Source organism: Phyllostomus hastatus, unplaced genomic scaffold (genome assembly GCF_019186645.2).
Source record: "Phyllostomus hastatus isolate PE091 unplaced genomic scaffold, TTU_PhHast_1.1 phas_contig_40, whole genome shotgun sequence".
In the NCBI taxonomy this organism is placed as follows: domain Eukaryota; kingdom Metazoa; phylum Chordata; class Mammalia; order Chiroptera; family Phyllostomidae; genus Phyllostomus; species Phyllostomus hastatus.
The window spans coordinates 95,689,282-95,703,646 of record NW_025333872.1 but is presented as its reverse complement, the minus strand read 5'-3'; positions in this window follow the sequence as shown (position 1 = coordinate 95,703,646).

Below are 14,365 nucleotides of genomic sequence, written 5' to 3'. Positions count from 1 at the left end.
CTCCCTCCCTCCCTCCTTCCTCCCTCCCTCCTTCCTCCCACAGTCATCCAGAGCCCTCCACTGTGCGCAGGACACTGGGGACAACGGCAACTAACAAAACGGGGGAAAATGCCGACTTCATTCAGCTTGCAGCAGAGTGGTGCAGACCAGACCCGTAACCCATAAGCAATAAACAGACAAGTACGGCAGTGTGCCAGGAGGTGGTCCGTGCTGGAGATGGAGAAGGGGAGGCGTGTGCCGAGTGGGACTGAACAGTGCGGTTTTACGTTGGGTGGTTGTGGTACTTTCTTCTCCAGTCACATTTTCAGCCGTGCGACAGCCCCAGGGAGTCACAACAGATGGAACTACGGAAAAACACGTCCGAGTTTCCCGCCAGAGTTAGACCGTGCGCCCGTGAGGAAAGGGGCTGCTGCCCGCTGAGCGTCCCTCAAGGTCAAGGAACGCTCCTTCAAAGTTCGCTCCGACAAAGACGCCTCTGAGCCCACATTCTTTCCTGTGGCGCACAATGACGCTCTGCGAGAAGGGGAAGCCACTCGGAAGCAGAACTGATGCAGAGCTTCCGAGGGGCAGAGAGACGCTGGCCACCGGAGAGCGCGCAGCACTCAGACCTGCACAGGAGCCAGACACATGGGGCAGGCACCCCCCGAGCGCCGCTCCTTCCTCCTGGCCTGATCACCAACCCCCCCACCACCACCACCGGGAGGCCCGATGGCGCGGAGAGACGCTCGGGAAGCACCACTCTCGAGCCGATCTCCCCTTGATGTAGATGTCCAGACACACCCCGAAAGTTGGAAAACGGGGCAAAGTTCAGTGGCGGGTATACTCGGAGTGTGGCGTTTCTGTTTCTCTGAGGGTTTTCCCCCAACCGACAAAGCACTGAATGTGTTCCTCTTCTCTCTCTCTCTCTGACCAGCCCTCTAAAGTGTCTCTTTCTTGTGAAAACCGGGATCGGACAGGACTTCAGCAATCTTGCCTGCCCAGATTCCGAGCTGTCTCTGATGCCCGGGAGAGGGGTACCTCTCCGAAGGGCCGCCATCGGAGAGCTGTCACGAGCCAGGGCTGGGACTGGACCCCAGGGCACGGGTGTGCACGGCCCCAGCTCCCTACTAAGGAACTTCAGCAGGACTCCCATTCAGAAAAAGAGACAAACTAGAGAAAACTAGCTGAACATGCATGGCTAATGCTTCGTTATGATCTGGACGCTGAACTCACCCCCTTTTACACATGTGGGTTGGTGCCCACCATGTGCCGGGCAGCCTGCCACCTGTGGGGATGGGTGATGAAGAAGGCCAGCACAGTCCCTGTCCCCAGGGAGCTGACAGTCTAGTGAGGAAGACAGACAGTGGAACAAGCAATTAAGGTGAAGGCCATGAGACTCCACCCTGGGAGCAGGACGGAGATTGAAGTTGTGCGTGTGTGTGTGTGTATGTGTGAGAGAGAGAGAGCTGGGTGGCAGATGTAGGGAAAGCCTCCCCACCATCCTCTGCCCTCCAAACAGGCCCCATCATCCAGTCCCTGGAGCCAGAGTCCTGGCTGGGGGTCACCTCGGCCTCTCTCGCTCTTTCACCCCCATATCCAGCCAGCCCTCACGTCCTGAGGCTTCTCGTTCTGCAGGCTGCCCCGACCCCCCAACCGCTAACACCGCCTGGTGCACCTCTGCCCCCCTCCGCGACTGCTGCTTCCCCAGGGCTCAGTCTTGCTCCCCTCAGTTCTGACTTCTGTCAGCTGATCTGCCAAAAATGCAGCTCGGACCACGTGACTCCCCCGCCAGAAACTTCTGAAGGCTCCCCATCGGCTCAGGATACAGACCGAGTCACTAACAGGGCCCCAAAGCCTCCAGGCCCCAGCCCTGCCTCCCCCCCAGCTTCCCCCCTCCCTTGCCGGCGCCCCCGTGCCGTGCCGTGGTTCATCTGCCCGCAAGGCCACGCCGCTTGCTCTTCCTCGGAGCTCGGTAGCCTCCGCTGTCGAGCCCCCTGCCGACAGGTGCCCTTCCCTTCGCTTCGGTTGGCGACCTGCCCACGCTCGCCCCCTTCGACTCAATCAGGCCCCTCCTTAGGAAGCCGCGCTGACCGCCCCTCCCCCGCCCCCACCACGCCGAGTTGGGGTTGCTCCAGCGCTCTCAGCGCACCTGGGCGCACACCGACAGTCACTCCTTCCACCTGAAAGCCTGAAGCTCGGTCTGCGGCTCTGATTCTCTCGCGAGCTTTCGAGCTCAGCGAGAACTGGAATTGCCTTGCTCCCCTCTGCCCGGCTGGCGCCCAGCGCAGCCCGGATGCCCAGCAGGGCATCACCGCCCGTGGGCCGAGTGACGGGATGACCGTCTCGGGTAGTCCGTGTGGGCGACACTTGGCCCGACAGTTGGAAGTGATGACATCACACATGGAAGTAAAACATGGGGGTTTGTCTTCCCAAAGCCGGAGCAATTGATTCCAGCTTCCTGCAAGGTACCGCTTTGGGCTAGACAGAGAATAACGACACCTAAAATTGTTTCTGTGTTCCAAATCCTATGTTTTATCACTAAAGGGATATGAAGTCAACGCGTGCTCTGGGGAATTACTTTACATGCGGCACACCCGCACGGCACAGGTCCTGAGTCAGAGCCTTACTTGTTTTCAGAGCCGCTGGAGGTAAAGACACTGGCACCTGGGCAGGTACCTCGAATGACACCCCGCCTAATGAGGTCACCCTTCAAAATAGCAGACTCCCAAAATGACACGCACTCACCCTCAAATGTCGGAACAGTATGCTCCTTTCTCCGAGGAGGCTTGCCTCCTTTCAAAACTAGTTACTCTTTTGTAAACACTGCTGGGAAATCTAAGGAGGGCTTTGCAAGGAGAGAAACCTCAAGAAGTGTTTGGATAGAACGCAGGGGCCACCAGAGGCAAAGGGGCTTTGGGGGAGGTAGAAGTAGGTAGAGGCGGGATAAAAAGGGAAGGAAGGAGACTTGACTTGGGGTGGTGGACAGACGATCCAATACACAGATGACGTACTATAGAACTGTACACTTGGAACCTTGATACTTTTATTAACCAGTGTCACCCCGATAATTCAATAAAAAGGAAAAACAATGGCAGAGGCCAGCCATATTTTAAAATGGCTATCAAAGAGTGCAAACTACCCATCAGTAACCTATAACACTTAGAAATCAATTGCTCTAACCCCATGCAATCTGCACTTAAAATGACAAACTAGCCCTGGCTGGCATAGCTCAGTGGATTGAGCTCAGGCTGTGAACCAAAGTGTCGCAGGTTCGAATCCCAGTCAGGGCACAATGCCTGGGTTGCAGGCCATAACCCCAGCAACCGCACATTGATGTTTCTCTCTCTCTCTCTCTCTCTCTCTCTCTCTCTTTCTTTCTCCCTCTCTTCCCTCTCTAAAAATAAATAAATAAAATCTTTTTAAAAATGTTTTTAAAAATGACAAGCTATATGATCACTGTGGAGAAGTCTGTGACGTCATTTTTGGGGGTGGGTGGGGATGGGGTAGAAAAGCAAGCCCTCAGCCGTGAACACTGCGGGCCGGTCCCTACAAGGCACACACAGGCACCGCTCCCCCCTCTGAGCAGACAGGCTGCGGCCTCGGCCCGGCGAGAGGGGGGAGAGTTTCACACGCTCTCCAGTTGTGTTTTTTTATAACGTGGGTGGGGAGGGAAATGTCACACGGCCACACGCCCTAGACTTCCCCGCCTGCCTTTGCTCTCCGCCCTGAGCTATTTCTACCTTCCTTCGCAACCCCAGATGTTAAAAGTGTGTCTTGTCAGATTGTGATAAATCGTTACCTGAACGGCAGCGCACTTGGGGACCAGGAGCAGCTTCAGCCTCCTCTAAGTACGTCCTTTATGTGACAGAGTGAATCCACTCTTTGTCCTTCCGCACCCTTGAGGGAAAAAGCAGGGAGGGCAGCTCAGCAAAACTGCTGGCTCATTCCCAGGAAGGCTCAGACATATTTTTAAAAACATTTAAAATGAAATAGTGCTCTTAAATTTAAAAAGTGAAACAGTATAGTCTGGGGTGGGACTTACCTAAAAATAGGCCGCCGGTGAAAAAGTGGCCTGCCCACAACACTGAGGCTGTGTGTTTGCGTGTTTGCGTGTTTGTGCGTCTGCGTGTTTGCGTGTTTGCGCGTCTGCGTGTTTGCCCCCGTGCCCACCCCCGTGCCCACCTGTGCCCATGTGTCATACCGCATGGCTGGAAAGTGGTAACTTGGGCTCAAAAATTTAAAAAAAAAACAGATTTAACAAGAGGCCTTTGGTGACCTTCAACAAAAACTAAAAGCTAAATGTTTGTTGAGATGCTTTCAAAAAATTGTGCACATAGTAAACAATGAGTTTGTTTCATAAGTGCAAAGCTTCACAATGTATATGATACATAATTAAGCAAGATGAATCTGACCTTATCTGTGTAGAACCAAAGCATTTTAAAATGTCCTGTAAAACCTAAGTATGTTTTTCAATTACTGATTGTCTTGTGCTCTGTTGAATCTCACTCTATATTTTTATTTTTTTAAGATTTATTTATTTTTAGAGGGGAAGGGAGAGAGAAAGAGAAGGAGAGAAACATCAGTGTGTGGTTGTCTCTCAGGCACCCCCTAGTGGGAACCAGGCCTGTAACCTAGGCCCGTGCCCTGACTGGGAATGAACTGGCGACTCCTTGGTTCACAGGCCGGCACTCAGTGCACTGAGCCGCACCAGCCAGGGCCTCACTCTGTGGTTTTAGATCTCCCCTTGCTGTTGTGTTCCTGCTGGACTAGGGAGGTGGGACGGTCTTTCTGTTTTAGGGAAGGGGGGGCCCATAAATATGTGTTTGGGGAGCGGTGTGAGATGAACGGGCAGAAAGGTATTTTCATTGTCATTTTACCTTTAGTGAGCGTGTCAGTTCTTTGGCTAAGATCATTAAATTGCAAAAGTAAATTTTTTATCTTTGTGTGATTTTTTGTTAGTATTTTTCTTTCCAACAAAACGCAAGCATGGCTAAAGGGCACACCGTGACCCGCGGAGAGGGGTTCGGTGTGCCGCGGAAGGTTTACTGACGATGGAACTGGAAATTCACTTACACACGGAACACCAAGGCTGCGATAGTCTGCAACTGCGCCTGCGTGGTTCGGGGGGGGTGGGGGGGGTGGGGGGGGTGGGGGGGCGGGCGGGGCGGGGACCAAGGACCTGCGAATCGGCCCCCTGCACGGAGTTCAGATGCCGGTGAGTAACAGCGCTCTTGGCCGGAAGACCGTCGTCAAGGGCAACCAGGGAAGTGCTCGCTCCTAGACTGAACCGGCCACTTCCACAGCTGGGAAACGCGCACCAACTAACACTGTACTTCTTTCATCCCGTAAACACTAGGCAGTGGATAATCGACTCGTGGAGGGGAAAACGGGGGCTGTTCTGGAATTTTAAGATACCTGGGAACACAGAAGGTACGTGCATTCTCGCGGTGGTTTCGGCCTGCGACGCTGAGCCCTCTCTCTTTGACCAGAAAAACACTGGGGTTGCAAGAAGAAGTGGTTTTATTTAAGACGAGAATGGAAAGTAAAAATGTCCTGTTCTTTGATCTTTAACATTCATGTACTAGAAGTACCAATGAATATTTTCACCTTTCCCCTGGAAATTGGCACATTGAAGTGGGTATAAGTCATCTCTGATCTGCGGATTCTTGTAAGGTAAGACGTGGCTTCAACGCAGATGAGCGAAATAGAATTCTTCCTTTGTTTTGGGGCATGCATTTGAGAGACAGCTGACAGATTGTGTGTGTGTGTGTGTGTGTGTGTGTGTGTGTGTGTGTGTGTGTTTATCCTCACCCCAGGACATTTTTTCTTCACTGCTTTTGGAGAGAGAGGAAGGGGGAGAGGGCAACATCAGTGTGACAGAGAAGCTTCAGTTGGTTGCCTGGACTGGGGATTGAACCTGCCACCTCTTGGTCACAGGACGACACTCCAACCAACTGAGCCACAGTGGCCAGGATTTACACCCAGTTTTAGTAGTTGCTCAAATGCACACTTAAGACCACAGAAATTCTGACGTTCAACACACACTGATAGTTACATGGATCCAAACAGGCAGAGAAGTCGACAGCAAACGTGGCCGTTTCTGGCAGCGAAAGCTCGAATCTCTGTTAATGAATGCAGAGCAAACCTTCGTTCAGGTACGTTCAACGTAATGAGGACAAGGGAACATGTAAACTAACACACCCATTTGTCCGTTTTTCCACGTATTCCTCAAAAGAATGTCAAAGTCAATGTACTGAAAATAAAAAAAGAAAAGAAAGCATATAATAGTCTCCTGGTGGCGTTTCCAGCGCAGCTTCAGAGACTCGGCTGCCCTCGGTTTTCTCACTGAAACAGGCAAAGTTGACTTATTGTCAGTTGCACCTTAAAGTCTTTCTTTAGTCACTTCCAGAACCTCCCCTTTCGTAATACAGGGGAAAAGAAAATGCGTCAAAATAGAAGCAGTAAAAAAAAAAAAAATCAACAAAGAACTGGGAGCCTGCATTGAGCGCACTTGAAAGCAAACCTGGACAGAATGGCTGTCAAAAGCCACGTGGAAAAGTAGCCCAGTAAGGACACACGCATTGTAAGTATTATCTGTTGTAAATAGGGGCTCAACGTGCAGAACGGCTCGGGTATTTTGATACAAGAAAAGTAAAGCAAACAAGCAGGGATGTTCCAGAGAGAAGGAACAAAGCAATCACTGGGGTAGTTTTAAAGGAAATAAAAGGGGAGCATTTCTAAGGAAGAAATAGGAAAAGGAAAAATAAACTGTTATAAGTTGTTATATCTTCTAACGCTACAGGAAATGTTCTTAAGTTGTGCTACAGAGAAGAGGCCTATCCGACGGGGAACTGGAAGAGGAAGAGGAGGCTGAGGAAATCAGTTACAACCAGGAAGAGAAGGGTTCAGTAACAATAAGGTCGCCTCTGAGTCGGCCCCTCGGAAGTCCTCTTTTAAATGGGTAGGGGGCAGCGTGGTTACTACACACAGTAAGACAAAAAAAATTAGAAATCATTAGAAATATATCAGACCCCAAATCAAAGAGAAACAGCAAAGAAAGGTAGAGAAAAATTAGGCTCCAATTTAAATGATATAATTTCATGGCTTTTCCAATAGAATTGCTACCAAAAATCCTTGGTGGCAGGCTTCAGTCCCTGGTTCTTTCAGTTGCGTGTCCCGTTGCGACTAGAGTCCCATCAACAGTCACATAGGACACTCTGCCCACGCTTGCCTCACCCCCACAAAGCCAACCCGACAATATCGGTCCCTCGAGAAAGAAAATAAACACTTGGAACTACATCACACTGAAAAGGTTTTACACAGAGGAAAAACCCATCAACGAAACAAAAGGACAACGACTGAACGGAAGAGGATGCTCACCAATGATACACCCGAGAAGGGGTCAGAGCCAAAGTGCATAAGAAACACGTACAATGTAGCACTGAAAAACAATCCGATTAAAAAACAGGCAGATGACCTGCATAGACATGTGCGCACCCCCCCCAAACACGAAGGTGGCCAATAGACACGTGAAAATATGTTCAACATCATTAATCGTCCAGGAAATGCAAATCAAAACCACAAGCAGATACCATCTCACACCTGTCAGGATGGCCACCATCAATAAATCAACAAACAACAAGTGTTGCCAAGGATGTGGAGAAAAGGGACCCCTCCTGCACTGCTGGTGGGAATGCAGACTGGTGCAGCCACTGTGGAAAGCAGTGTGGAGAACGCTCCAAAAATTAAAAATTGGATTACCGTAGGACCCAGCAATGCCACTTTTGGGCATTTATTTGCAGAAACCCAAAATACCACTTTGAAAAGGGATATGCATTTCTATGTTCATTGCAGCATTATTTACAATTGCCAAGATATGGAAGCAGCCTAAGTGCCTATTGACAGACAAATGGATAAAGAAGTGGTACATAGATACAGGAGAGTATTACTTGGCCATAAAAAAGAATGAAACCTTGCCATTTGGGACAACACGGATATCATGCTGAGTGACATAAACCAGTCAGAGAAAAACAAATACCATATGATTCTGCTTGTGTGTGAAATCTAAAAAACAAAGTAAATGAACACACACAACAGAAACAAACGTATAGATGAACAGATTGATGGTTGCCAAACGGGGCGGGGATTGAGGGGACCGGGCGGAAAGGTGAAGGGATGAGAAGTGCGGGTCGGCAGTTACAGAGCAGCCACGGGGGGTCGTGAGTGCAGCCTGGGGAGCATGGTCAGTAACACTGTGACAACGACGTGCGCTGCTGTGGTGGTAGACGTACTGGGGCCATCACTGCATTAGTTACATAAATGTCCTCATCGCTATGTTGTACACACAAAACTAACATAATATCATATGTCAACTGTAATAAAAAAATTTAAAAAATGTTAATGAAACAATAAATTAAAAAATGTGTCCAGCGCCCTGGCTGGCATAGCTCAGTGGATTGAGCGCGGGCTGCCAACCAAAGTGTCGCAGGTTCGATTCCCAGTCAGGGCACATGCCTGGGTTGCAGGCCATGGCCCCCAGCAACCGTACATTGATATCTGTCTCTCTCTCTCTCTCTCTCTCCCTTCCCTCTCTAAAAATAAATAAATAAAATCTTAAAAAAAAAACGTGTCCCTTCAGGAGGTCTGGCGGGGAGTTCCCATGCTTCTCCGGGTAAGCCCAGATGTCAGCACAGATTGTTACGTCCGAACACATGCACCACGCTTGCTCTTGTTTATTCCACAGATTACATAACCCACTTTTTAAAATGACAGGTGGTCTCCGCGATGGGCAGTGGAAGTGCCGACTCAGTACAACATCCACTGCACCTTTTTCTTCTAAAGCGGTTCACCCATTGCCTGCATATACACACGCATTTCTGTGGATCAAATTACTAGATGGAATAAAAGTAGGAACTGGAATGTTTTCCAGCTTGTAAGCGTACTGGCTCGCCCTAGAGTACTTATTGTACAGTACTTATTTTACTAATTTACTGAAGCTTCACTTCAGAAGAGTGGAGGATAAACATTAAACTCCATCTAAGTAAAACAGTTTCTCCTTTATTTTTGTTTCTGTAAATAAGGGGAGTGAGACTGAAACAGAAATTTGGAGGTCGTCCCCCACGTAACGGCGAAGTAGCCAGCTCACAGTTCTGGAACCCTGAAAGGGCCGCCTCATTGTGTATTTCTGGGCAACGTGAAGCAGATGGCACTGAACACCCGAATGTGAGCCCAGGTCGGTCCATTTTACAGGGGTCGGTATTTCCTATGCTGAACTACTTTTTGCCTTGAAATCAGGTCCAATAAACAAACACTGTTCTGCGCAGCCTTCTAGGAACACGGCTAGCACATAAAGCAAGGCGAATCCGGAGGAGGGAGGTGACGAGGCCAGATGGGGCGCGCGACTAAGAAGGCAGAAGAGCCTGCGGTGGTGGCGTTTCCGGTGCCTGAGTTCCTCCGGAGAAAACGCAGGCAGCGACTCCCCGACCACCTCTCCTTGACCGGTCCTGTCCCAGGCCGCGCGCCCTGCGCCCGCAAGAAGTTAAAGCAGGAAAAGGCAGAGCGCCGCCCTCCTCCAAACATCTGCGGCCCCGGCCAGCGTCCGAACCCAAGGGTCCGTGTCTGGGGCGCCACGGCCACGCGTCCACACACACGCGCGCGGAAAGTGAAGACTGCATTCCTCTCTTCTCACAGCTTGTCTGCCCAGCCACCCCCCCCCACCCCCGTGGGGTCCGACGCTGAGCGGGCTGTCGCGCCCCGCGGGGGTGGGGGGTGGGGGAGGGGTGTCTCCACCGGAGGACCGCGGGGTCGCGCACAAGGAAACCCAGCCGAGCTCAAGGTGCACGCTCTTCCACCTTCCCCGCGGGCCTGTGCATCCTTCCCCCGGCACGACATCGCTGCCCCGGCCACCCCAGACTTCACCGGAACGCGGGTGGCCTTGGCCAGCGTCTCCGGTTTTCCAGAGGAGCTGCCGCCTCCCTTTCAGAAGCATCAGTTGTCCAGGGCAGTCGGCCACGCGCCTGCACCAGCTCTCATCCTGCCTTTGAATTCTTTCCTTTTCATCCCCCCCCTCCAACTCGCCTCCCCACCCCACAATCTGCAGCCTCAAAAGGGCCTTAACCCATCTCCCAGCTGGTGAGGTCGCTGCGGACAAACCCGGACGGGTTTGGTGACCTGGAAACTGCCACCGGGGAGGCGCTCCGGCTCCGCGGCAGAAAACGGTGTGGTCTGCTGCCCCCTGCCGGCTCTCGTCGGTATACGCTCTTGTTGAACAGGTGCTCTGAAGCGCTCGGCTTGAAGCTTCAGAGGCGTGGTATAGAAAAGAGGTTGTTTACGCTTCTGCGGGTTGGAGTGAAGTCTCAAATGCGTCAGAGCTTTTACCTCGAGGCGCGGGGATAGCCCGAGGGGAGGTCCTTTTAGTGCAGCCTCCCGGATCTCCAAGCTCTTGCATGAAGCCGACTTTGCACATTAAGCATGTAACGTGATCTACTTTATCGCCTAAGGTTCTCCAGGGAAGCCAGCCTCTGCACAATCAGGCTTACACAGAAAGTGTGCAGGTTCCTTGCCCACCAGTTGCTGCCTGCTAGCAAACCGATGGCCTGAAAGGCATGTACTGATAGGGACAATCAAGGAAAGAGACCGAAAAGGGAAAATTCCATTCATTTGAACAAGTATTTACTGGAGCCCCAACACGCCCTCTGCAGGTGTGCGGATATAAAATGCAAACAGAGTGCAGTGTGTGTCTTCCAGGAGTTTAACTTCTGCTTGGTGTTACTCCTCCTAAAAAAGCAGGAAGCGAACAGAACTCTGCCCAACCCCGTGGCGGTGGCGAGCTCAGGACCAGCCAGTGGCATGTGCAAAGGCGGGCAGAGACTCAGTCCCCGGGGCCGAGACCCCAGGCATTTCCCTCCCTGGGCCAGTCCGGGCAGCCCACGGGAGCCTCGGACTCCTGCTGGGACTCCGCACTTTCTGCCAGGGCTTGGTGTCGCCTCATGGCCAGGCTTCCGGGACGACCATAGCGTGCGGCTCATGCAGCAGGTGCTCAATAAATGCTCACCCCAGCTGCTGCAGTCAGTGGCTGTGGCAGTGGTGGGAAGCTGGGGCTTCTGCAGCAGGCAGTGAGGCGCAGGGCTGTGGGGCCGGGCTATGGCATTCAAAGCCCCTGCTCCACCCAGCTCTCCAGCTCTGTGACCTTGGGCCAGTTACTGAACCTCTCCTGGTTTCTTCATTGGTAAAATATGAAGGATAATAGTACCTTCTTCTTAGGGTCAGAATGGGGAGGAAATGAGAGCCCTGGCCATGTAGCCCAGGCGGTTAGAGCGGTGCCTCTGATACACCAAGCCTGTAGACAGTTTGGGGGTCAAGCAAGAAGCCACCACCAAAGATGTAAACAAGTCTGTCAAGTGCCGAGCACAAGCTCAGTCAAGGGCAGCTGTCACTGCTGTCGTTGCTGCTGTCCTTCTCAGGGGCCGATGACGAGGCGGTAGGCAGTTAGAAGCCAGCACCCGAGACCCAGGTCCTCGTGTGGGAGCCTGCTCTGCCAGTGGCCGTTGGCATAACTTTGGGCAAGTGAGTTTCAATTTCCAGATCTACAACACGGCCATGATAGGACAGGAAAATCTGGTGACTGCAGCGTGGTGCGGGTTTTGCTGGTCTTGAATCACCATGGTGTTTGTGCCAGCAGAGTGGACAAGCCCGCGATAAATAAATGGTGGCTGGTAGGGAACTAAATTTCTTTTTAAAGGGGCTGTTTAGACTGGCCACCAAGGCATCCTTGTCCCCTGAGGTAACAGTGTCTTTGTCTTGATTCACTTTGCCCCTTATCTGCATATCAGGAGGCGACTTCTGAGTGCATGGCCAGCGTCTGAACTGAACTGCGTGGCACCTTCCCGCTGACGTTCAGAGATATCTCAGTACTCTCCTTCGCTCCCAGAAGTTTCTCATCTTCCCCTGGCAGCAGTCTCTGAGGAAGGGCCTCCGGGGCTGCAGGTGCTGATTACGGCCTGGGCGGCGGAACGACTCCCCAAGGGACTAACGGCCGCCACCCTTCCGCTCCAACGGCCGCTCACGGCTGGGCACTTGGTCAAGAGGCTCAGATGAAACGGAACAATGTTTGCAATAACCCATCATTCCCTGGGTGATGAGAAGATTCTAGACGAAACTGGGGTGGGGAACCCCAGCCAGAAGTTTGCCTCCACACCGTGGGTCAGCTCCCCCTCATCGATACATTCTTTCAAGACAACGTCCTTCCAGCACACTGGACTGGAGTGTCGACCTAGCGGGTTTCTTTCCCTCTGCGGTCGCCCTCAGGAATTTAGATGGGAATTGTTCAGAAAAGGGCGTTTTAAAATCTGGGGAACTACTCTCTATACTGTGCCGTAAGACTAAGAACCGGAGAATCTGTCCTTTCGTGGAGGTCGAATGACCCCAGAAAAGAAGGGCCTGTTTTTCTCCACACATGTCACCTCTCCCGTTTCCGAGGAGCCGGAGCTGTCCAGGTGGGCGGCACGCCCTTTGGCGGCACGTCTTGGCTTTAGGGGCAAGCCCACGACACTGAGCAGCAATCGCACCCCCCAGTCATTGGCCCGCATCCCAGTTTCCGTTCTTGTGTCCCCTCCCCCAATGCTCTGCATCTGCTTCTCCTGTTCTAAACCGGGCTGCAAACTCAGGTGCCTCCGAGAGCCAGGCATGAGTTCTTGTGAGAGAGCCAGATATCATTTCTTAAGGTGCAGTCGCTAGCAAACTAAATCCTCGTCAGTCATCATTGTCACTCTTACCAGCCATGCAAACCCAAGTTCACTGTCACTGTCTCCCTGGACTTCCCTCCGCTCTCCCCCACCCAAACTCAGCCATGGCCGCTCAGGCACTCGGCACACAGCCGGGTGAGGCCGGCACCCCTCCACCCGTCGGGGACCGGCAATGCTTCTGGCAGGGAGGAAGGTGCTGGAAGCCAAATAATCACCCTGCTTCCTGGGAGAGGGTGCCCATGAAAACGTGATCACACCAGGTCACAGATCCCCACCCCCACCCCCAGAGAGGCCAGAGGGGCCACCGGGTTCTCGAGTCCAGCCCACACCCCTGGGCAGCGTCCCCTGTGCTCCTCTCGGGCCCTCTGCGACCCTCACCCTCCTCGGGACCGTTCGAGTGCCAGGTCCCGGCTGACAGGTCCTGCAACTCCCTCTCCAGCCCACACCTCTGTCCTGGGCCCCACACCAGGGGTTAGCCAGCTTCTTTTTTGCAAAAGCCAGGTAGCAAATATTTCATAGGTTTCCCTTAGCCATTGTTGCGCAAATACGGCTGGGGTCAGTGGTCAGTGGCACAGCGTGGCTGGGCGACAGTGTAACTCCATTGCCAAAGCAGGAGGCTGCCCCAAGGGCCATGGTCTGCCAGTGTCTGCTCCAGACCCAAACATCCAATTGCCTTCTAGATATTTCCACCTGGATGCTCACAGGCTCGCAAACATAACATGTCTCCAAACTAACTCCTTCCCTCCTTCTGGGTTCCTTCTCAGCGATCAGACGGCCGCCTGCCAGATGTCCAACTCAGACACGTGGGCACCCTCCAGCTTCCTTCCCCCAAATCAGGGGGTCACAGAATCCCGTCAGTTTTGCTTTGGACCCAGCTCCCCAATCTAGCTCCTCTCCTCCACTGCCTCCTTTCAGAGCCCCTCTTCTCTCACCGGAGAACCCCCCCCTCCTCGGACCCCCTCCCCACACCGAAGGCCACCCTTCCAGTTTAACACTGCGGGCTCCGGCTCCTTTTGGGCGAGAGAGCGCTGTGACACCGTGGGAGAGGCCGGCCCCGCCCAGGCCCCGCCCTTCACCACGTCCCATCTCAGCCTGAATTGCTTTACGCCATCCGGACCTTCCGCCTCTGGCACTTGGAACGTTCATCTGCCGGGAATGCGTCTCATCCTTCCGGTTTGTCTTCCAGGTATCAGCTCGAGGTCAGCTCCCCTGGGACGTGTGTCCCCAAGCCGGAGTGTGGCGACCCGCAGCCTGCTGGGCCACCGCCTGACCTTCGCACTCCGAGTGCTGGCCGCTCCGCGTCCCAGTCCAAGGTCGCGCCCGCAGGGCTCGGCGCCCTCGGGTGGAAAGCCCCCGAGGGCGGGGCGAGGTCGCACTTCTCTGCCTGCCCAGCGCCCCGCGAGGAGCTCAGCGCGGAGCTGAGCGCACTGGGGAAACGGCGGCGCGCCTGGCTAGGAGCGGGGCGCACAGCCACCTCCGCCCGCGCCGCACTGGGGCTGGAGGGCAGGGAGGTGACCGGGTCTCTGTGTGGCTGGTGTTCCATCGGTATGCAGAGAGTGGGGGTGGGGGGGTCTCCCCTGAGCACTCCAAGGCTCCAGACGCGCCAGGACTCCTGCAGCCTCCATCTGACCAGGCACGGGCAG